The following is a 22,218-nucleotide window of genomic DNA, read 5'->3' on the forward strand; positions in this document are numbered from 1 at the left end:
CATTCAGTCCAGTCTACACGGTACCTTAACAGAGAGAGGGAGAGCCCCTCTCCTCCCTCTCACCCCCTTTTGTCTAGTTGTAATTTGAGCATGTGTGAGCCGGATTCGAGTGGTTCCCTTTGTCTCCTCCTGAGCTACTCCCAGACACGGAGCGCAGCATCCATCCGGCTGGCTGTAGGCGGAGCCCAGTCCGCGGTGCAGTGTCACTCAAAACCTGTCAGCATTTTTTGCTGCAGTGTGTGCCGTTTCTGAATGGGAATTGTGGGACTTGCAGAGCCGCCTCTGTCCTCGGGGCTTCTTTAAACACAGCCATTCATCAGAAGACACAGAGCGAGAGACAGAGAGAGAGAGAGAGGAGGCAGAGCCAGAGCCAGCCATCAGAGATTGGATTTATGCTCAGAGTCTGTCCAGACAAGAAAACACGGAGGATTAAGAGAGATTAACGGTTAGTACTGCATTAATAATAATGAACAAAAAAACAGCATTTCTAGCTGGTCATTTTGCAGCGTGTTATTAAAAAGAGCTTACTTACTTCAGGCAAACTGGAACACTCTCTACAAGCCCTGTATGTTTTGAGAGCATTGACTGATTTGAAAACAGCACAAATATTATTTTCAAACTGTGAAACAGAGCATTTCACTGTCAATACCCAGCGTGGTCAATCCCAGCCCTCTGTCTGGGCACTCGGAGTGCTTTCACATTCTTGATGTATGTCTTAATCTAAAATATATTGGTATGTGTTTGGGGGCTTTTGGAAGTCAAATGGGCATCTGTCTTCCTGTTGAAGATTCTGTGGTTAACACTGACTTGCTTTTCTGTTTAAAAAAAAAGGTTAAAAAAATATAGGACAATCTGCTTCTCGTCAAAAGTCCCAACAAGTGTCTTAAAACAGGTAGGAGGTTAAATTGCAAGCCTTTCTAACACGGTGTGGAGGAAAGCTGAGCTGGAAAGGCTGCATTGTCTTTCCAACGAGTGGTGTTTTAGCTGGTCGCTGAAGATTATGTTGACCATTTGTTGAATGGGTGTGTGTGGGATTGAAAGACGGGGCACCAGCAACCTGTTAGATACTTTGCACTCCGCAAAGGACTCAGCGTGTATTGCATGATATTGCCCTGCGGTTAAAGTTCTTCATATTTCTGATACGACAATAAAACATTGTCTTAGTACTGAAGGGATTGAACAGTGAGCTAGCTGGATGAGTACTTGGGGAGCGAGTTCCAGAGCGGTGGTTCTGGCTGTGATGTTGATTTGTTGCTATGACATCAAACCAATAAATAGGGCTCCAGAGATCAACCTTTTTTCACAAGTTATTATTAAAATCCAGTTGCCCCCTCCCCTCGTCAACTCTCCCACTTGCTGACGCCAGAAGCTGGTGACTGATGCAAAACTGTGGGAGGGACTTTCAGTCAATGGCGTCATCGGTGGAACCGTCCAATGGCACACAGGCAAGGAAGCAACCTTGTTCTGACTGAGCTTAAAGTGCAAATTCAGGATGTTAACTCTTCGAGGTGAGGGTTTGAGTTGTGGCCCATGCTTTGACTAGCATTGGGGTGAACATTGGTCTCCGCCAGTTTCCTGCTCGGGCGGTGAGGGTGAGAAGTTCCCCGGAGTGCCCTCCCCAGGGGCTCGCTTGGTGTCTGCGCAGCCATTCTGACCAGGATTGGTTCGATCCGAGACCTCTGCTGCCCTATGGAGATTAGTTGCAGTTGGGAGGCAGTGGGAACAATACAATCTCCTTCAAGACCGTGTACTATGGAGAGGGGAAACTAAGCCGGGTCCTCCCACCACCCCCCCCCCCCATCACTAATTGGACATGTGTGGATGTTGAGTGAAGACATGATCCAGCTTGGGTGTGATGCCCCTGTGGTGGAATAGCCTGCTGACGCAAACTACCCAGGTTCACTTAGATGCCTGCGGACTGGTGTGCCAGTATGAACCAGTGTCTGCAGGAGAAGATGGGAGACGACTGAAGGGAACAAAATGAATGTAATGAGCATGAACCTGTACTCCTCCTCCTCTGTTAACTAAACATATATCCATAGAAATGGACGGGGAACATAAATCACTCCATTCCTAAGAGATAATCACATAGTATAACAGGGCAAACAGTTAAATCGAGTATAAACACAGAAAATGCTGGAAATCTGAGTGGGTCAGACAGTATCTGTGGAGAGAAACAGAGTTAATGTTTCAGGTCGATGATCCTTCGTCAGAACTGAAATGACCTGAAACGTTAACTCTGTTCCTCTCTGCACAGGTGCTGCCTGACCCACTGAGATTTCCAGCATTTTCTGTTTTTATTTCTGATTCCAGCATCCGCAGCATTTTGCTTTTGAGTTAAATCGTTGACCAGTGGTGTGTCTTGGCTTGGCTCAGTAGTAGCACTCCTGTCTCTGAGTCCAAATATTGTGGCTTCAAGCTCCGCCTACAGGACTTCAACACGTAACCCACACCGATTCTTCAGCGCAGTACCGAAGTAGTACAGCGGCAGGCCGGGGCCATAACAGGAGCGGCGAGCAGCGGCCATGGGCAGCGTGGCGGTGTACCACGGCAAGGTACAGCGCGAGCTGGTGCAGGAGGGTGACGGTAGCGAAGAGTGACATCATCAAGGTCCAGGTCGGTGACTGGAGCGTGGGCAGATACAGCAGGAGCGGAGAGGTCGGGGCGATGGAGTGCCGAGAGATTGCAGAGCGATGTGATCGGGGCCCAGGAGAGGCGTGAGTTCGGGGCCTAGAAGAGGCGAGGGCCCAGGGGCAGCATGGACCAGCCCACACTGCGATATGTGTGCGCACTCGGCCCGTGCAGCAGAGCAGGTCTCCAGTCGTCCTGGTTAATCCTTGCCACTGGACCAAGACCGAGCTCTGTCAAGCCCGTGTGGTGGCTGGTGTGCAACGGCCACCCCACGTTAAAAAAGTCCACACACAGGTATCTTCCACCCTTCAACATGTAGTTCGGGATCTGGAATATTAGGTCCTTCATTGAAACACCTGTGAACTCATCGCTTTTTGGCGTGGAAGCAAGGCATCCTCGTTTCGAGGGACTGCCTATGATGATGATGACTGAGGGAGTGCTGCACTGTCGGAGGTGTGTCTTTCAGAGGAGGTGTAAATTGGAGGCCTCATCTGCCCCTTTAGGCGGACATAAAAGATCCCATGAGCAGGGGACTTTTCCCAGTGTCCTGTCGACAATTATCTCTCAGCCAATTGATGCATCCGCACAAAATGAGAAATGTAGCCCTTTCTCGCGGTGATGTGAAGTCACATTTACGCTGCAGTTTTGACATGGTATTTAAAATGGCTGCCTCTGAAATATTAGTATTTGTAGGGCATCTTCGATCACTGAAAATCTTCGATACACACCTCCGGAGGTGTTTAAAGGAGTTGAGCGGGTAGATTGAGAGAAACTATTCCCTCTGGTGGGGGAGAACAAGGGGAGGACGTCTGATCATCATCATCATCATAGGCAGTCCCTCAGAATCGAGGAAGACTTGCTTCCACTCTAAAAATGAGTCCTTAGGTGGCTGAACAGTCCAATACGGGAACCACAGTCTCTGTCACAGGTGGGACAGACAGTGGTTGAGGGAAAGGGTGGGTGGGACTGGTTTGCCGCACGCTCCTTCCGCTGCCTGCGCTTGGTTTCTGCATGCTCTCGGTGACGAGACTCGAGGTGCTCAGCGCACTCCTGGATGCTCTTCCTCCACTTAGGGCGGTCTTTGGCCAGGGACTCCCAGGTGTCGGTGGGGATGTTGCACTTTATCAGAGAGGCTTTGAGGTAACCTCAAAATGAGAGCTTGGCAATTCAGGGTGTGATCTCAGGAAGCATGTCTCAAAAAGTAGTGGAAATCTGGAAGTCTCTTTCCCCCCACCCTCCCCCCCCCCCGGCCTCCCTTCCCCCCCCGCCACCCTGGCAAAAAAGCTGTTGCGGCTGGGGGAGTCAACTGAAAATTTCAACACTGAGATTGGTAGGTTTTTGTTGGGGAGAGTATTAAGAGATACAGAACCAAGGTGAGTAAATGGAGTTAAGATTCAGATCAGACGTGGTCTAACTGAGCGACGGAACAGGCTCGAGGGGCTGCATGCCTTACATCTGATCCTATGTGTTATATGTGCAGACTATGGATGTACTCTCTGTGTAGTCACTGTGTAGTTGCATAAGATGGAGACTTGTTTACCTGATGTACTATCAATAAGGTTTACACTGTGTATATACTATGCTGGCATCACTAGAGGGTGCAACTGGTGGAGACCATGGGGGGTTTCCTGTCCTGGTGGCAGGGGCTGTATAAAAAGGGAGCCACCATGCAGCTGCCTCACTCTGGAGTCACGAATAAAGGACTAAGGTCAGTACAGTTTGAGTACAACACATTGCCTCGTGGAGTCATTCATAGGTGCACTACAGATATAACACTATGTTCCTAGATTAGAGCTGTTAGCAGGCAGTTCAGTCAATTGAGCTGTTGATTACAATCTTGTTCTGATCTAATGAAAGATGGCTGAGGCAGATATTAGGCAGATATAATTACACCACATTAAAGGGAGTAACCGTCAAATCTACTACTCTCTTCGCATTCTTAATTGCCATTTATTTCTTTTTCCGATTATCTCCTTCTTCCGTGAGGCGCTGATTCTGACTGGGTGTTCCGCGCGTTTCTTCCTTTGGGCCTGTTCCTGTAAGGAGCAGGAGGCTGGATTGTGTCAGATTGGATAATTGCCTTTACACAGCAAGCATCTGTCATCCATGACACTTTACCCACATCATGACTAATATGTTCAAGTATAGAATTCTTGGACGGAAAGAGTACGGAAAGCGAGAGAGCGAGAGAGAGAGATCGGGAGGAAAGTAGAAAGAGCGTGCAGCAAAGAAAAGAAGAATTAGTTGCACCTATTCAACCCGGCAACCTGCCCCTCTGTCCAGTTCGAGATGATCAAAGCCGTCGGCTGTACGGCGCAGGGTTCTACCAGTTCCAATCCCCGGCTTGTACTGAGCTGGCTAACTTCAGCAGGGCTCCTGCTAATGGGGCCTGGGCATTCCCTGATTAAGAAGGGGGAGGAATAGACCAGGGTTTCCTGCTCTTGTCCAGTGACTCCGCGTCCAACGTACGCAGGAACAGGCCACTTAGTCCCTCGAGCCTCTTCCACTCATCGTCATAGGCAGTCCCTCGGAATCGAGGAAGACTTGCTTCCACTCTAAACATGAGTCGTTAGGTGGCTGAACAGTCCAATACGGGAACGACAGTCCCTGTCACAGGTGGGATATTCAGTCGTTGAGGGAAAGGGTGGGTGAGACTGGTTTGCCGCTCGCTCTTTCCGCTGCCTGCGCTTGTTTTCTGCATGTTCTCGGCGATGAGACTCGAGGTGCTCAGCGCCCTCCCGGATGCACTTCCTCCACTTAGGGTGGTCTTTGGCCAGGGACTCCCAGGTGTAAGTGCGGATGTTGCACTTTCTCAGGGAGGCTTTGAGGGTGTCCTTGAAACGTTTCCTCTGCCCACCTTTGGCTCGTTTTCTCGAGCCTCTTCCACTACTCAATTAGATCATGGCTGCTCTGCACCTTGACTCCATTTGCCTGCCTCAGTTGGGTATCCGATAATACCCTCATCAATGATGCCGTTGCAGTGCCTGGCCGCGTGGCTGCGTTGCGCTCTCGAGGACCGGTGCAGGCCGGCTCGCCGGACATGCACGCGGACATTTGACTGGGCCGCGCAGCCCGTTAAAGGGACCGCACACCTCAAAAAAAAATTAAAGGGACCATTGGCCCTCGCCCAACAAAAATCGAATCAATCTCAATTTCAAAGTTTTTTATTGATCCCTAGCCTCAAAAGCATTTTGGGGGAGAAGGTTCCAGATTTCCACTACCCTGAAGAAGTGCTTCCTGACATCACCCCTGAACGGCCTGGCTCTAATTTTACGAACATAAGAAATAGGAGCAGGAGTCGGCCATTTGGCCCCTCGAGCCTGCTCTGCCATTCAATGGCTGATCTGATCATGGACTCAGCTCCACTTCCCCGCCCGCTCCCCATAACCCTTGACTCCCTTATCGCTCAAAAGGTTAAGCCCCCCCCCCTTTGTTCTGGTCTCCCCCCACCAGAGGAAATCATTTCTCTCTATCTCTAACCTATAAACTCCTTTTAATCATCTTAAGCACACGTGTGTGGCTATTGGGTGGAGATAGGATTGGGCTTGACTGCGAGGTGCCCCACAGTTCAGTCGCTCTGTGCTGTTCACTGTGAAGGTGCACACACATGGAGAACGGCCACTTGGGACAAGGTTCCAAAGGATGTTGGGCTCGAAGGGACTCTCCCGTCCAGCCTCGAGGTGGGAGGAGGAACAAAGATGGGAAAAATAAAGATGGGAAATTCTCTTTTATAACTGGACTGGACACAGCGGGAAATCCTCACTGTCTACTGACAAAATAAGCAGGAATGCCAGATTCATTGCTGCCTGAGTCGAGGCCAAGCTCGTCACATTATTTAATTTGCAGTCACACCATAACGAACAGACCCAATGTACAGCTATTGGGTTGGCTGTGAAATTATGGGATGCATCATCTCCTGTCTGATTAATTGGAACCAGAGATTGTTTGCTATTGCTGCACAGTTCCTGGTCTCAATTTACATTCCCTGCCATGTTCTTTCTGCCCCTTGCTACTAATGCCCCTGTTGCATTCAGCCAACGCTCTTCTGCCCATTCATCAGCATGTTAACAATTGCTTGGCGCTACTCGGAGTGAGCTGGGAGTTGTGGTCACATGGGCTTCATTCCTCCCACTAAAATAACCAGATTGGGCCTTCGCCCTTATTGCTGTGTTCTTGAACCGCTGCTGTCCGTATGTTGCTACTTATTTGCCACCCCGACCTGCGAAAGGACACCACCCGCAGGTCGGGAGTATAAGAACTGGATCATGCCACTACAGCTTCCAGCACGAGTCGTCCCAAGTGTGCGACGACTTTGAGGTGGGCGACTGGGTGACGTCATCAAGGCCCAGGTCGCCGATTCGAGCGTGGGCTGGAACATCGGCGGGGCCCTGGCACAGCGGAGAAACGCAAGAGATCGTGGCGGAGGTGCGGCGAATAAGGGTATGGGGCCCAGAAGAGCCAAGGGTCCAGGGGCAGCACGGGCCAGCCACACTGCGATATGTGTGCGCACTAGATCCGTGCAGCAGAGCTGGTCTCCAGTTGTCCTGGTTAACCCTTGCCACTGGATAAAGGCCTAGCTCTGTCGAAAGACTGGATCGGCTAGGCTTATATTCAGTGGAATTTCGAAGAATGAGAGGGGATCTCATAGAAACATATAAAATTCTGACGGACTGGACAGGTTAGATGCAGGAAGAATGTTCCCGATGTTGAGGAAGTCCAGAACCAGGGGTCACAGTCTAAGGATAAGGGGTAAGCCATTTAGGACCGAGATGAAGAGAAACTTCTTCACTCAGAGAATTATGAACATGTGGAATTCTCTACCACAGAAAGTTGTTGAGGCCAGTTAATTAGATATATTCAAAAGGGAGTTAGATGTGGCCCCTATGTCTAAAGGGATCAAGGGGTATGGAGAGAAAGCAGGAATGCGGTACCATGATCATATTGAATGGTGGTGCAGGCTCGAAGGGCCGAATGGCCTACTCCTGCATCTACTTTCTATGTTTCTATGAGCCCGTGTGTTGGCTGATGTGCAACGGTCACCATACGTTAAAAAAAGCCACGCACAGGCATCTTCCACCCCTGGAGTTCAGGACTGGAACATCGGGTCCTTCTTTGAAACGTCTGTGAACTCATCCCTTTTGGTGTGGAAGCAAGTCATCCTCGCTTCGAGGGACCCCCTATGGTGATGATGATGTTCCTGAGACAGTGCTGGAGCAGGTGAGCTGCATCACACTCTTGTACTTGTAGACGGTGGAAGGGCTTTTGGGAGTCAGGAGGTGAGACACTCGCTGCCGAGCCTGTGCACTGTGCAGCACGGGTCACGAGAATCCACACACCTCTTTCTTTTTAATACCAGTTCTCTTCTGCTCACTTGTCCCTTACCCAAGACTGCTCAGTAACGACAAATGATGACAATGATCCTATTTGAACAGGCTGGCATCCACTGTCGTTTATTACACAGCGGTATCACAATAAGGTTTGACATCTGACACTGGGACTAAAGTTCGCGCAATCTATCACACCCGCTTTATAAAACTCATTCCAGAAAAACCATATAAATTCACTGATCGAAGGAGTCCCAATATAGATGGATGTGCTGGTCTTTTACAAACGCTGATCCCACTGCCCTGCTCTCTCCCTTTGGCTCCGTATCTTCTGCTTCAAACATTATCTAGTTTCACCGTAAAAGGTGCTGTAGTCTCTGACTTAATTACCCCCTGTGGCAAAGCATTGCGTGCTCCAAGTGCCCTCCACAGAGAGAGACTTCTCCCCAGCTCCCGCTCACTCTCTCCACCACCTCTCTCTCCCCATCTCCCTCCCTCTCTCCACCTCCCTCTCCCCAGCTCTCCCTCACTCTCCACCTCCCTCTCACTCTCTCCACCTCCCTCTCCCCACCTCCCTCTCATTCCCCACCACCCTCTCACTCTCCATCTCCCTCCCTCTCTCCACCTCCCTCTCCCCAGCTCCCGCTCACTCTCCACCTCCCTCTCACTCTCTCCACCTCCCTCTCCCCACCTCCCTCTCACTCCCCACCTCCCTCTCACTCTCCATCTCCCTCCCTCTCTCCACCTCCCTCTCCCCAGCTCCCGCTCACTCTCCACCTCCCTCTCACTCTCTCCACCTCCCTCTCTCCACCTCCCTCTCCCCAGCTCCCGCTCACTCTCCACCTCCCTCTCACTCTCTCCACCTCCCTCTCCCCACCTCCCTCTCACTCCCCACCTCCCTCTCACTCCCCACCTCCCTCTCACTCCCCACCTCCCTCTCACTCCCCACCTCCCTCTCACTCCCCACTTCCCTCTCACTCTCCACCTCCCTCTCACTCTCCACCTCCCTCTCACTCTCCACCTCCCTCTCCTCACCTTCCTCTCACTCTCCACCTCCCTCTCCCCACCTCCCGCTCACTCTCCACCTCCCGCTCACTCTCCACCTCCCGTTCACTCTCCACCTCCCGTTCACTCTCCACCTCCTCTCTCTCTCCACCTCCATCCTCACTCTCCCTCTCCCTTCCGCTCACTCTCCACCTCCCTCTCACTCTCCACCTCCCTCTCACTCTCCACCTCCCTCTCACTCTCCACCTCCCGCTCACTCTCCCACCTCCCCGCTCACTCTCCACCTCCCGCTCACTCTCCACCTTCCCTCACTCCCACCTCCCTCTCACTCTCTACCTCCCTCTCCTCACCTCCCTCTCCACTTCTCCACCTCCCTCTCACTCTCCACCTCCCCCTCCACTCTCCACTCCCTCTCTCTCCCTCCCTCTCCTCTCCACCTCCCTCTCACTCTCCACCTCCCTCTCACTCTCCACCTCCCTCTCACTCTCCACCTCCCTCTCACTCTCCACCTCCCTCTCACTCTCCACCTCTCCTCTCACTCTCCACCTCCCTCTCCTCTCCACCTCCCCCTCACTCCCCACCTCCCTCTCACTCCCCTACCTCCCTCTCACCTCTCCACCTCCCGCTCACTCTCCACCTCCTCTCACTCTCCACCTCCCTCTCACTCTCCACCTCCCTCTCACTCTCACCTCCCTCTCTCTCCACCTCCCTCCTTCCTCCATCTCCTCTCACTCTCCACCTCCCCTCCCTCTCCCTCTCACTCTCCACCTCCTCCCCCTCTCCCTACCTCCTCTCTCCACCTCCCTCTCACACCTCCCTCTCACTCTCCACCTCCCTCCTCTCCTCCCACCTCCCTCTCTCCATCTCCCTCTCACTCTCCACCTCCCTCCCTCTCCCACCTCCCTCTCTCCACCTCCCTCTCACTCTCCACCTCACTCTCCACCTCCCTCTCACTCTCCACCTCCCTCTCACTCTCCACCTCCCTCTCACTCTCCCACCTCCTCCTCACTCTCCACCTCCCCCTCACCCCCACCTCCCCTCACTCTCCACCTCCCCCTCACTCTCCCACCTCCCCCTCACTCTCCACCTCCCCCTCACTCTCCACCTCCCCCTCACTCTCCACCTCCCCCTCACTCTCCACCTCCCCTCACTCTCCACCTCCCCCTCACTCTCCACCTCCCTCTCACTCCCCACCTCCCGCTCACTCTCCACCTCCCGCTCACTCTCCACCTCCCGCTCACTCTCCACCTCCCTCTCACCCCTCTCCACCTCCCTCTCACTCTGCACTCCCTCTCACTCTCCACCTCCCTCTCCACTCTCCACCTCCCTCTCTCCATCTCCCTCTCACTCTCCACCTCCTCTCTCCATCTCCTTCTCACTCTCCACCTCCCTCCCTCTCCCCACCTCCCGCTCACTCTCCACCTCCCTCTCACTCTCCACCTCCCTCTCACTCTTCACCTCCCTCTCCCTCTCCACCTCCCTCTCACTCTCCACCTCCCTCTCTCCATCTCCCTCTCACTCTCCACCTCCCTCTCTCCATCTCCCTCTCACTCTCCACCTCCCTCCCTCTCCCACCTCCCCCTCCCACCTCCCTCTCACCTACCTCCCTCTCACTCTCCACCTCCTCTCACTCTCCACCTCCCTCTCTCCACCTCCCTCCCTCTCTCCACCTCCCTCTCACTCTCCACCTCACTCTCCACCTCCCTCTCACTCTCCACCTCCCTCTCACTCTCCACCTCCCTCTCACTCCCCACCTCCCCCTCACACTCCACCTCCCCCTCACTCTCCACCTCCCCCTCACTCTCCACCTCCCCCTCACTCTCCACCTCCCCCTCACTCTCCACCTCCCCCTCACTCTCCACCTCCCCCTCACTCTCCACCTCCCCCTCACTCTCCACCTCCCCCTCACTCTCCACCTCCCCCTCACTCTCCACCTCACCTTTCACTCTCCACCTCCCTCTTCCCACCTCCCTCTCACTCTCCACCTCCCTCTCCCCACCTCCCTCTCACTCTCTTCATGTGAAATTGTTGACCCTTCATCGCTGACTCCCCACCCAGATAAATAATCCTTCCCCATTCAGCTGATCAAAACCTTTAATATATATTTTCTAATCTCTATATAATCTCCTCTTAGCCTTCCATGCTCCAGTGAAAATAATCTCAAGTCTGCTGCTCAGTTGTGACATTAGCCCAATGCAAGTAAAATGTTGACCCACTCCCTCAGTGAACTCTTCATGCGCTTATCAAAATGTTGCCGATTATGAATGGCCTCTTATTTAATATTAGCTTTATATCCCAAGCATATTACAATGACATCCGTATAATATTTATGTTGGCCTGTGAAGTATTGTCTGGAGAGAACAGCTGAAGAGAATGTTACCCTTTGTGTTACAAGATCTGACGGTAAGTATGGATGAGATAGGCCATTTTAACAAAGGAAAGAACTTGCATTTATATAGCGCCTTTCATGACCTCAGGATGTCCCAAAGTGCTTTACAGCCAATGAAGTACTTTTGAAGTGTGGTCACTGTTGTAATGTAGGAAACGCGGCAGCCAATTTGCGCACAGCAAGCTCCCACAAACACATAAATGACCAATCTGTTTTTGGTGGTGTTCACTGAGGAGAAATTTTGGTCAGGTCTTTTTCAAATAGAGCGATGTGATCTTTTACATTGACCAGACAAGGGATCGGTTTCATGTCTTATCCAAAAGACGGCACCTCCGACAGTGCAGCATGCCCTCAGTACTGCACTGGGAGTGTCAGCCTATATAATATGCTCAAGTCTGTGCAGTGGGGCTTGAACCCATGACCTTCTGGCTCCGAGGTAGAAGCACTACCAATTGAGACATGGCCCACACAGTTTAAGGTGTTGTTTGTCTTCCTTCGCTCCACCATTGGCGGCCGTGCCTTCAGCTGTCCAGGCCCAAAGTTCTGAAATTCCCTTCCAAAACCTCTCCGACTTTCTCCCTCTCCTTTACGATGCCCCTTAAAATCTACCCTCTTGGTCGTCGGTCCCGATAACTCCGTATGTGGCTCGGGGTCCAATTTTGACCAATAACGCTCCTGTGCAGCGGCTTGGGATGATTTACTGCGTTAAAGGGGCTATATAAATGCAAGTTGACATTGTTTACAGAATAGCAGCGGTTTCTGGAGGGCGGTTATACTAGTCTCCGAGCATCAGTCACTTTCAGTTACACCTCCAGCCAGCGTCACTGTCCGGAGGAACCAGGCAGCAGTCGATCCAATGATCCTGACAGGCGCCTGAACAAGGCCTATCGGGCACTTTCCATTTCTAACCGCAGCCAGCGACGAGAGCACCATGTGCTCGGGGTCAGTCGGCGGGGAGGGATAAATATAAACGCACCCTCTGCTCACCCATCGAGAAAAATCCCGTCTCCCCGGCACAGTGTCCCTTAAATGGCTCCTAGGATTTTTTTACCTCAGTCGTCAGAGCTGGATGTCCACTTCACACGTTGAGCATTCCTTACACGGGGAAAGACTTTCTATATCACTCCTAAATTTGTCTTGGTGTAAGTGAGTAAATTAGCCCATGGTAGGGCTGCATTTAGATTGCAGTCATTGATTAGATTTAGTCAGCCGTGGCTCAGTGGGCAGCACTCTCGCCTCCGAGTCAGAAGGTTGTGGGTTCAAGTCCCACTCCAGGGACTGGAGCACATAAATCTAGGCTGACACTCCCAGTGCAGTGCTGAGGAAGCGCCGCACTGTCGGAGGTGCTGCCTTTCGGATGAGACGTTAAACCGAAGCCCCATCTGCTCTCTCGGGTGGATGTAAAAGATCCCGCGGCACTATTTCGAAGAAGAGCAGGAGAGTTATCCCCGGTGTCCTGGGGCCAATATTTATTCCTCAATCTGCATAACCAAAACAGATTATCGGGTCATTATCACACTGCTGTGTGTGGGAGTTTGCTGTGCGCAAATTGGCTGCCACGTTGCCTACATTACAACATTGACTACATTCTGACAGTACTTCATTGGCTGTAACATCTGAGGTGGTGAAAGGCGCTATATAAATGCAAGGGCAGGGAAAATGGAGTATGAGAAGAAGCTTGCAGGGAACATTAAGACGGATTGCAAAAGTTTCTATAGATATGTAAAGAGAAAAAGGTTAGTAAAGACAAACGTAGGTCCCCTGCAGTCAGAATGAGGGGAAGTCATAACGGGGAACAAAGAAATGGCAGACCAATTGAACAAGTACTTTGGTTCGGTATTCACGAAGGAGGACACGAACAACCTTCCGGTTATAAAAGGGGTCGGGGGGTCTAGTAAGGAGGAGGAACTGAGGGAAATCCTTATTCGCCGGGAAATTGTGTTGGGGAAATTGATGGGATTGAAGGCCGATAAATCCCCAGGGCCTGATGGACTGCATCCCAGAGTACTTAAGGAGGTAGCCTTGGAAATAGTGGATGCGTTGACAGTCATTTTCCAACATTCCATTGACTCTGGATCAGTTCCTATGGAGTGGAGGGTAGCCAATGTAACCCCACTTTTTAAAAAAGGAGGGAGAGAGAAAACAGGGAATTATAGACCGGTCAGCCTGACATCGGTAGTGGGTAAAATGATGGAATCAATTATTAAGGATGTCATAGCAGTGCATTTGGAAAGAGGTGACACGATAGGTCCAAGTCAGCATGGATTTGTGAAAGGGAAATCATGCTTGACAAATCTTCTGGAATTTTTTGAGGATGTTTCCAGTAGAGTGGATAAGGGAGAACCAGTTGATGTGGTATATTTGGACTTTCAGAAGGCGTTCGACAAGAGTAGGAGTAAATGGGTACTTTTCAGAATGGCAGGCAGTGACTAGTGGGGTACCGCAAGGTTCTGTGCTGGGGCCCCAGCTGTTTACACTGTACATTAATGATTTAGATGAGGGGATTAAATGTAGTATCTCCAAATTTGCGGATGACACTAAGTTGGGTGGCAGTGTGAGCTGCGAGGAGGATGCTGTGAGGCTGCAGAGCGACTTGGATAGGTTAGGTGAGTGGGCAAATGCATGGCAGATGAAGTATAATGTGGATAAATGTGAGGTTATCCACTTTGGTGGTAAAAACAGAGAGACAGACTATTATCTGAATGGTGACAGATTAGGAAAAGGGGAGGTGCAAAGAGACCTGGGTGTCATGGTACATCAGTCATTGAAGATTGGCATGCAGGTGCAGCAGGCGGTTAAGAAAGCAAATGGCATGTTGGCCTTCATAGCAAGGGGATTTGAGTACAGGGGCAGGGAGGTGTTGCTACAGTTGTACAGGGCATTGGTGAGGCCACACCTGGAGTATTGTGTACAGTTTTGGTCTCCTAACCTGAGGAAGGACATTCTTGCTATTGAGGGAGTGCAGCGAAGGTTCACCAGACTGATTCCCGGGATGGCGGGACTGACCTATCAAGAAAGACTGGATCAACTGGGCTTGTATTCACTGGAGTTCAGAAGAATGAGAGGGGACCTCATAGAAACATTTAAAATTCTGACGGGGTTAGACAGGTTAGATGCAGGAAGAATGTTCCCAATGTTGGGGAAGTCCAGAACCAGAGGTCACAGTCTAAGGATAAGGGGTAAGCCATTTAGGACCGAGATGCGGAGGAACTTCTTCACCCAGAGAGTGGTGAACCTGTGGAATTCTCTACCACAGAAAGTTGTTGAGGCCAATTCACTAAATATATTCAAAAAGGAGTTAGATGAGGTCCTTACTACTAGGGGGATCAAGGGGTATGGCGAGAAAGCAGGAATGGGGTACTGAAGTTGAATGTTCAGCCATGAACTCATTGAATGGCGGTGCAGGCTAGAAGGGCCGAATGGCCTACTCCTGCACCTATTTTCTATGTTTCTATGTTTCTATGTCCCACACAAGAGATTGATGTGCAAAGTTAGAGCACATGGGATTGGGGGTAGTGTACTGACATGGATTGAGAACTGGTTGTCAGACAGGAAGCAAATAGTAGGAGTAAATGGGTACTTTTCAGAATGGCAGGCAGTGACTAGTGGGGTACCGCAAGGTTCTGTGCTGGGGCCCCAGCTGTTTACACTGTACATTAATGATTTAGATGAGGGGATTAAATTTAGTATCTCCAAATTTGCGGATGACACTAAGTTGGGTGGCAGTGTGAGCTGCGAGGAGGATGCTGTGAGGCTGCAGAGAGATTTGGATAGGTTAGGTGAGTGGGCAAATGCATGGCAGATGAAGTATAATGTGGATAAATGTGAGGTTATCCACTTTGGTGGTAAAAACAGAGAGACAGACTATTATCTGAATGGTGACAGATTAGGAAAAGGGGAGGTGCAATGAGACCTGGGTGTCATGGTACATCAGTCATTGAAGGTTGGGATGCAGGTGCAGCAGGCGGTTAAGAAAGCAAATGACATGTTGGCCTTCATAGCAAGGGGATTTGAGTACAGGGGCAGGGAGGTGTTGCTACAGTTGTACAGGGCATTGGTGAGGCCACACCTGGAGTATTGTGTAGAGTTTTGGTCTCCTAACCTGAGGAAGGACATTCTTGCTATTGAGGGAGTGCAGCGGAGGTTCACCAGACTGATTCCCGGGATGGCGGGACTGACCTATCAAGAAAGACTGGATCAACTGGGCTTGTATTCACTGGAGTTCAGAAGAATGAGAGGGGACCTCATAGAAACATTTAAAATTCTGACGGGGTTAGACAGGTTAGATGCAGGAAGACTGTTCCCAATGTTGGGGAAGTCCAGAACCAGAGGTCACAGTCTAAGGATAAGGGGTAAGCCATTTAGGACCGAGATGCGGAGGAACTTCTTCACCCAGAGAGTGGTGAACCTGTGGAATTCTCTACCACAGAAAGTTGTTGAGGCCAATTCACTAAATATATTCAAAAAGGAGTTAGATGAGGTCCTTACTACTAGGGGGATCAAGGGGTATGGCGAGAAAGCAGGAATGGGGTACTGAAGTTGAATGTTCAGCTATGAACTCATTGAATGGCGGTGCAGGCTAGAAGGGCCGAATGGCCTACTCCTGCACCTATTTTCTATGTTTCTGTGTTTCTCTCTTTGCAAACAGAATTGTTTCGGAAACCGATACATTCCAACATATCCATGGAAGATCACAGTAGGTTTGATCCAAAATCCTAATTTAATCCAAAAGGTCTGTCTGGATTATAAACGACCGGCATTGTTTTCTTGTGATATTTGGGCTCAGTGATGATACTCTCATGGTCAAAGAGCCTGACACTTGCTGTCGAGTCTCTGACATGAAGATTAGACCTTTGCGGGTGAGCTGCCAGAGGTTTGTCAGAGCTTGTGGAGTCTCTGACATGAAGATTAGACCTTTGTGGGTGAGCTGCCAGAGGATTGTCAGAGCTTGTGGAACTCTACCCTAGGATCAGTCGAGACCTTTAGCAGAGAAAGAGGGCGAGTTGGGGAAATGAGGGAATCAGCCCAAGGTCGCTCTCTCTCTCTCACTCTCTCTCTCTCTCAAGAGCAAACCCCACTCTGTGGAGGAAGAATTACTTCTGATGACTGTGGAAATCACAGCTCTTTTGAAAAGTGCATACTATATCAGTACGCCTAGCTAGCAGAGCCATTTCGGCTCCCCCTGTAGGGCTGCGATCAATCTGACTTCGATCGTCTCTCCGTGGTTGACAGCTCTGTGTAGCTGTGTGGTCTCCGTGCCCGATGAGAGGAAGATTTATTCACAGCTCCTCTAACTGGGGTCGGTTTCAAAACGTGCCAAGCCTGCCTACAGAAGACTAGTGTCTGCACTTCACAAGCGAGTCACTGGCCGGAGAGATGTCATGAGGTCTCTCTGCGTTCGAGAGACTTTAATCTTCACCTCGGCCGAGCGAAATCCTAGCTTTTGTCTTCATAGAGCCACGGATAACATTTTAAAATCCCTGCTCCCTTTAATTTGCATAAATCCCAAGTGGCTGATCCTAACGGGTCTTGGTGTTCCGTTGGATGCAACAGTGCTAAGGAAATCCCGTTTCAAACATCCAGGCCCCAATCAGTAATAATTATGGCCCAGGGTTTTCCGTGTGTGTGCCTGCAATGACGTTGAATAAGGAGGCAGCCATTTAGCAGGAGAAATTTCTTCACTCGGAGGGTGAATCTTTGGAATTCTTTACCCCAGAGGGCTGTGACGGATCAGTCTTTGAGTGCATTCAAGACCGAGATCGAGAGATTTTTGGGAATTAAGGGAATCAAGGGATATGGGGATAGTGCGGGAAGGTGTAGTTAAGGTAGCAGATCAGCCATGATCTTGTTGAATGGCAGAGCAAGCTCGAGGGGCCGAATGGCCGACTCATGCTCCTATTTCTTATGTTCTTATGAATCATTCAGCACAAAAGGAGCCATTCAGCCCATCGTGCCTGTACCGGCTCCATGGTAGAGCTCTCCAATTAGTCCCACTCCCCCCTGCCCTTTCCCCATAGCCCTGAAAATGTTTCCTTTTCCACACACATATATCCCATTCCCTCTTGAAAGTTATTATTGAATCTGCTCCCACTGCCCTTCCAGATCACAACAACTCACTGCGTGAACAAAAAATTCTCTTCATCTTCCCTCTGGTTCTGTTACCAATTATCTTCAATCTGTGTCTTCTGCTTACCGACCTTTCTGTCAGCATCCTGTTTCCAGCACATTGATTGCAAAATGCCAAGGCTTCTTCGGCAGCATCTCCCAAACCCGCGACCTCTACCACCCAGAAGGACAAGGGCAGCAGGCGCATGGGAACACCACCACCTCCACGTTCCCCTCCGAGTCACACAACATCCTGACTAGGAAATATATCGGCTGTTCCTTCATCGTCGCTGGGTCAAAATCCTGGAACTCCCTCCCTAACAGCACTGTGGGAGCACCTTCACCACACGGACTGCAGCGGTTCAAGAAGACGGCTCACCACCACCTTCTCAAGGGACAATTAGGGATGGGCAATAAATGCCGGCCTTGTCAGCGACGCCCACATCCCAGGACCGAATAAAACAAAATGCATATCAAATGAAGACAGCATTGGGTTCAGTGGTGATGCCTCCACAGTCAAATAGCTGACTCACATTCACCATTGGGGCTCACACATTGACAATGCAGTGTGGCAGCCCAGCAGCCAGGGGACAATATCCAAGTTTGCAGATGACTAAGTTATGAGGCGCAGCAAGTTGTGCAGATGGGAGCAGGAAATGACAAAAGGACATAGATGGGTTCATTGTGTGGCCCAAACGATGGCAGACGGAGTTCAATGCGGGGAAATATGAGGTCATCCACTTTGGACCTGAGAACGACAAATCAGAATATTTTCTTAATGGTGAGAAATTAGGACCTGTGCAGGAGCTGAGGGATTTCGGGGACCGTGTACAGAACTCACTCAACAATCTACAAAAATAATTAACAAGGCTAATGGAATCTTGGCCTTTATCTCCAGGGGCTGGAATACAAAGGGGAGGCACTGATGTTTCAATTGTGCAGAGCCTCGGTTTGACCCCAGCTGTGGCTCAGTGGGCCGCACTCTCGCCTCTGAGTCAGGAGATTGTGGGTTTAAGTCCGACTCCAGGGACTCGAGCAAATAAATCTAAGGCTGACACTCCAATGCAGTGCTGAGAGAGTGCTGCACTATCGGAGGTGCCGACTTTCAGATGAGACGTTAAACCGAGGCCCCGCCTGCCCTCTCGGGTAAAAGATCCCATGGCACTGTTTCACACAAGAGCAGGGGAGTTCTCCCCGGTGTTGTGGCCCAGCATTCCTCAATCAAAACAAGTTAACTGGCCATTCGTCTCAATTCTGTTTGTGGGACCTTGCTTTGTACTCCGTGTTTGTGTACAAAACATCAAAATAATTAATTGCCTGTGAAGTGCCTAAGAATGTCCTAAAAATTAAGACTTGCATTTCTATAGCGCCATTCACAACCATCAGACATCTCAAAGACTTTACAACCAATGAAGTATTTTTGGAGTGTGGGAAACACGGCAGCCAATTTGCACACAGCAAGCTCCCACACACAGCAATGTGATAATGACCAAATTATCTGTTTTTGTTATGTTGATTGAGGGATGAATATTGACCAGGACACCGGAGAGAACTCCCCTGCTCTTCTTCGAAATAGTGGCGTGGGATCTTTTGCGTCCACTGACGGGGCCTCGGTTTAACGTCTCACCCGAAAGGCGCCACCTCCAACAGTGCAGCATACCCTCAGCACTGCACTGGGAGTGTCCGCCTAGATTTTGTCTCTGAAGTGGGACTTGACCCCTCAGAGTCCAAGGCGAGAGTGCTGCCCACTGAGCCACGGCTGACAGTTCCATGGACATCAGTAGAACTCTGGTGCCGACAGCTTTTGCCACATCTTGAAGCAACTATTCATCATACGCGAGATTAAAGATTGAGTCCAGGCAGACTACCAAGGTTGGTAGGTATCACAACCCAGCCCCATCATGTCTGATTTTGATTAACACCCTGAAATGACAACTTGTGGCTGATTATCTGATTCACTAATGGAGCCATCATTCACTATAACGACGATATAATCACCATTTCTCTCTCTTTCTGTCCGGCACATGTGTTGTCTGTCACACTAGAGCTTTCACACCATCTCATATCAACATTTCTGTGTCATACTTTAAAAGGAATTGAAAGAAAGAAAGCAGGAATTTGGAATATAATTTGTTACTTGTGTCCAAGCTTTATGCTTGAAAGCTCACATTCAATTCCCGGACTCCCAGGCGGCCTGCAATTTCTGCGGTCTGGAGGAGTCCGTGTTCCACGTGTATGTTCAGTGTGCGAGGTTGCAGCCCCTCGTCCAATATTTGAAGGGGCTGCTCCTCAGATTCTGGCTGCACTTCAGTCCCACGCTCCTGATCTTTGGGCACCCTGTGCGGAGGGGAGTGGGCAGGTCGGAAGGCCTCCTTGTGGGCCTGCTCCTGGGCCTGGCCAAGGGGGCCATCAACCGGTCCAGGCAGCGGGCGGTCGAGGGGGTCGTTCAGCCCGACTCCCTGCCTCTCTTCCGCGGTTACATCCGAGCCAGGGTGTCCCTGGAGATGGAGCACGCGGTGTCCACCAGTACGCGAGAGGTGGGCGCCGGAGGGACTGGAATGCATCATCACCCCCAGCAACCAAATTTTAATTTGATTTAAGTTTACCGTCAAAAGTTTAATTTGTTTAATGTGTCAGTTTTAGTGCCTCCCTTTAATCAGGAGGCACTTGTATTAATGTTCAACAACAAAATAGTTGTAGAGCTGATGAGTGGGGAGTGGCTTAGCCAATCATGTGATGTTCACAAGACTCAATAAAACCCCAGCCAGTTGGGTTCAGGGGCTGCACGATGAGGCAGGTGATTGTGAGCCTGGTGGATGAACTGGCAATGTGTAGTGTGGTTGTTAAACCTTTTGCTAATAAACCAACTAGTTCTTAATAGCAATGTTTTGCTGTGAATTCTTAAGCATAAAACCCATGAAGCAAATACATTACACACAGAATCTACAGCACAGAAACAGGCTATTTGGTCCAACTGGTCTATGCCGGTGTTTATACGCCACATGAGTCTCCTCCCTCTACGCCCCGCTCCATCCTTTGAGCCTTTCAGGTTTGTGCTGGATATATTTACAGGTGCAGCGTACCGGATCCGGAACCCTCGGGACCGAGGCCGTTCCGGATTCCGCGTTTTTCCGGACTTTGGAACGTCTTTCTGACGTCATAACTTCGCAAATACCAGAGCCCAGGTTTGGGTATTTCCAGATTTCGGAACATCAGAAGGGGAGGTGTTCTGGCAAGGGCCAGCGAGGAGGCCTCGAGGTCGACGGGTCCGGATTCCGGAACATTTTTTACCGATTCCGGACGACCCTGCCGCCAATCGGTCCGGAGTCCGGATTCTGGATGCTGCACCTATACCAACTGATGCATCAGGGAGCATTACCGTTAATTTTAGGACCAATCAGTCCCTCGAGCTTGTTCACCCGTTCGGTTAGGTTGTGGCTAATCTGTATCTTAACTCCATCTACCCGCCTTGGTTCCGCAACCTTTAATACCGTTGTGTGACAATCTTACTTCTGAAATTTTCAAGTGGCTCCCAGCCTCAACAGCTTTTTGGGGGAGAGAGTTCCAGATTCCCACTGCCCTTTGTGTGAAGAAACGCTTCCTGACCTCACCCCTGAACGGCCGGGCTCTAATGTTAATGTGATGTCTCCTTGTTCTGGACTCCCCCCACCCGAGGAAACAGTTTTTCTATCAACCCTATTCCTTTAATCATTTTAAACATATACCTGATCTAAGGGTAGAGATTCCCAATGTAACCATTCCCCTCCGACGACACCTATTTATGAATGTTAACCTCCCAACAGAATTGTACACGCCACCCTTGTGGCAGCTGTGACTCAGTGGGTAACACACTCGCTTCTGAGTCAAAAGGTTTTGGGTTCATAAATGAGCCCATAAATCCAGGCTGACACTCCAGTGCAGTGCTGAGGGAGCGCTGCACTGATGGAAGAGACATTAAACCAAGGACCCGTCTGCTCTCTCAGGTGGACGTAAAAGATCCCATGGTACTATTTCAAAGAAGAGCAGAGGCAGTTATCCCCGGTGTCCTGGGACTAATATTTATCCCTCAATCAACATAACAAAAACAGATTATCTGGTCATTGTCACATTGCTATTTGTGGGAGCTTGCTGTGCGCAAGTTGGCTGCCACTTTTCCCACATTATACTCCAAAAGTATTTCATTGGCTGTAAAGTGCTTTGAGACGTCCAGTGGTCGTGAAAGGCGCTATAGAAATGCAGGTCGTTCTTTCTTTGCTGGCAAAAACACAAAGGCAGAATATTATCTGAATGGTAACAGATTAGGAAAAGGGGAGGTGCATCGAGACCTGGGTGTCATGGTACATCAGTCATTGAAAGTTGGCATGCAGGTTACAGCAGGTGGTGAAGAAGGCAAATGGCATGTTGGCCTTCATAGCGAGGGGATTTGAGTAGAGGAGCAGAGAGGTCTTACTGCAGTTGTACAGGGCCTTGGTGAGGCCTCACCTGGAATATTGTGTTCAGTTTTGGTCTCCTAATCTGAGGAAGGACATTCTTGCTATTGAAGGAGTGCAGCGAAGGTTTACCAGACTGATTCCCGGGATGGCAGGAATGACATATGAAGAAAGACTGGATCGACTAGGCTTATATTCACTGGAATTTAGAAGAATGAGAGGGGATCTCATAGAAACATATAAAATTCTGACAGGAGTGGACAGGTTAGATGCAGGAAGAATGTTCCCGATGTTGGGGAAGTCCAGAACCAGGGGTCACAGTCTAAGGATAAGG

At 50.3% G+C, this 22,218-nt stretch overlaps 1 protein-coding gene across 1 annotated transcript in view; it reads left to right on the top strand.

Moving 5' to 3' along the window:
- Positions 1-344: 344 nt before the first annotated feature.
- The window catches only part of LOC139239099 (synaptosomal-associated protein 25-like), a 111,113-nt gene continuing 89,239 nt past the window's right edge, over positions 345-22,218 (top strand). Inside the window, exon 1 of the mRNA XM_070867623.1 lies at positions 345-445. The gene's annotated coding sequence lies outside the window, so the exon portion shown is untranslated. The remainder of the gene's footprint in view (positions 446-22,218) is intronic.

Source organism: Pristiophorus japonicus, chromosome 26 (genome assembly GCF_044704955.1).
Source record: "Pristiophorus japonicus isolate sPriJap1 chromosome 26, sPriJap1.hap1, whole genome shotgun sequence".
NCBI lineage: Eukaryota > Metazoa > Chordata > Chondrichthyes > Pristiophoridae > Pristiophorus > Pristiophorus japonicus.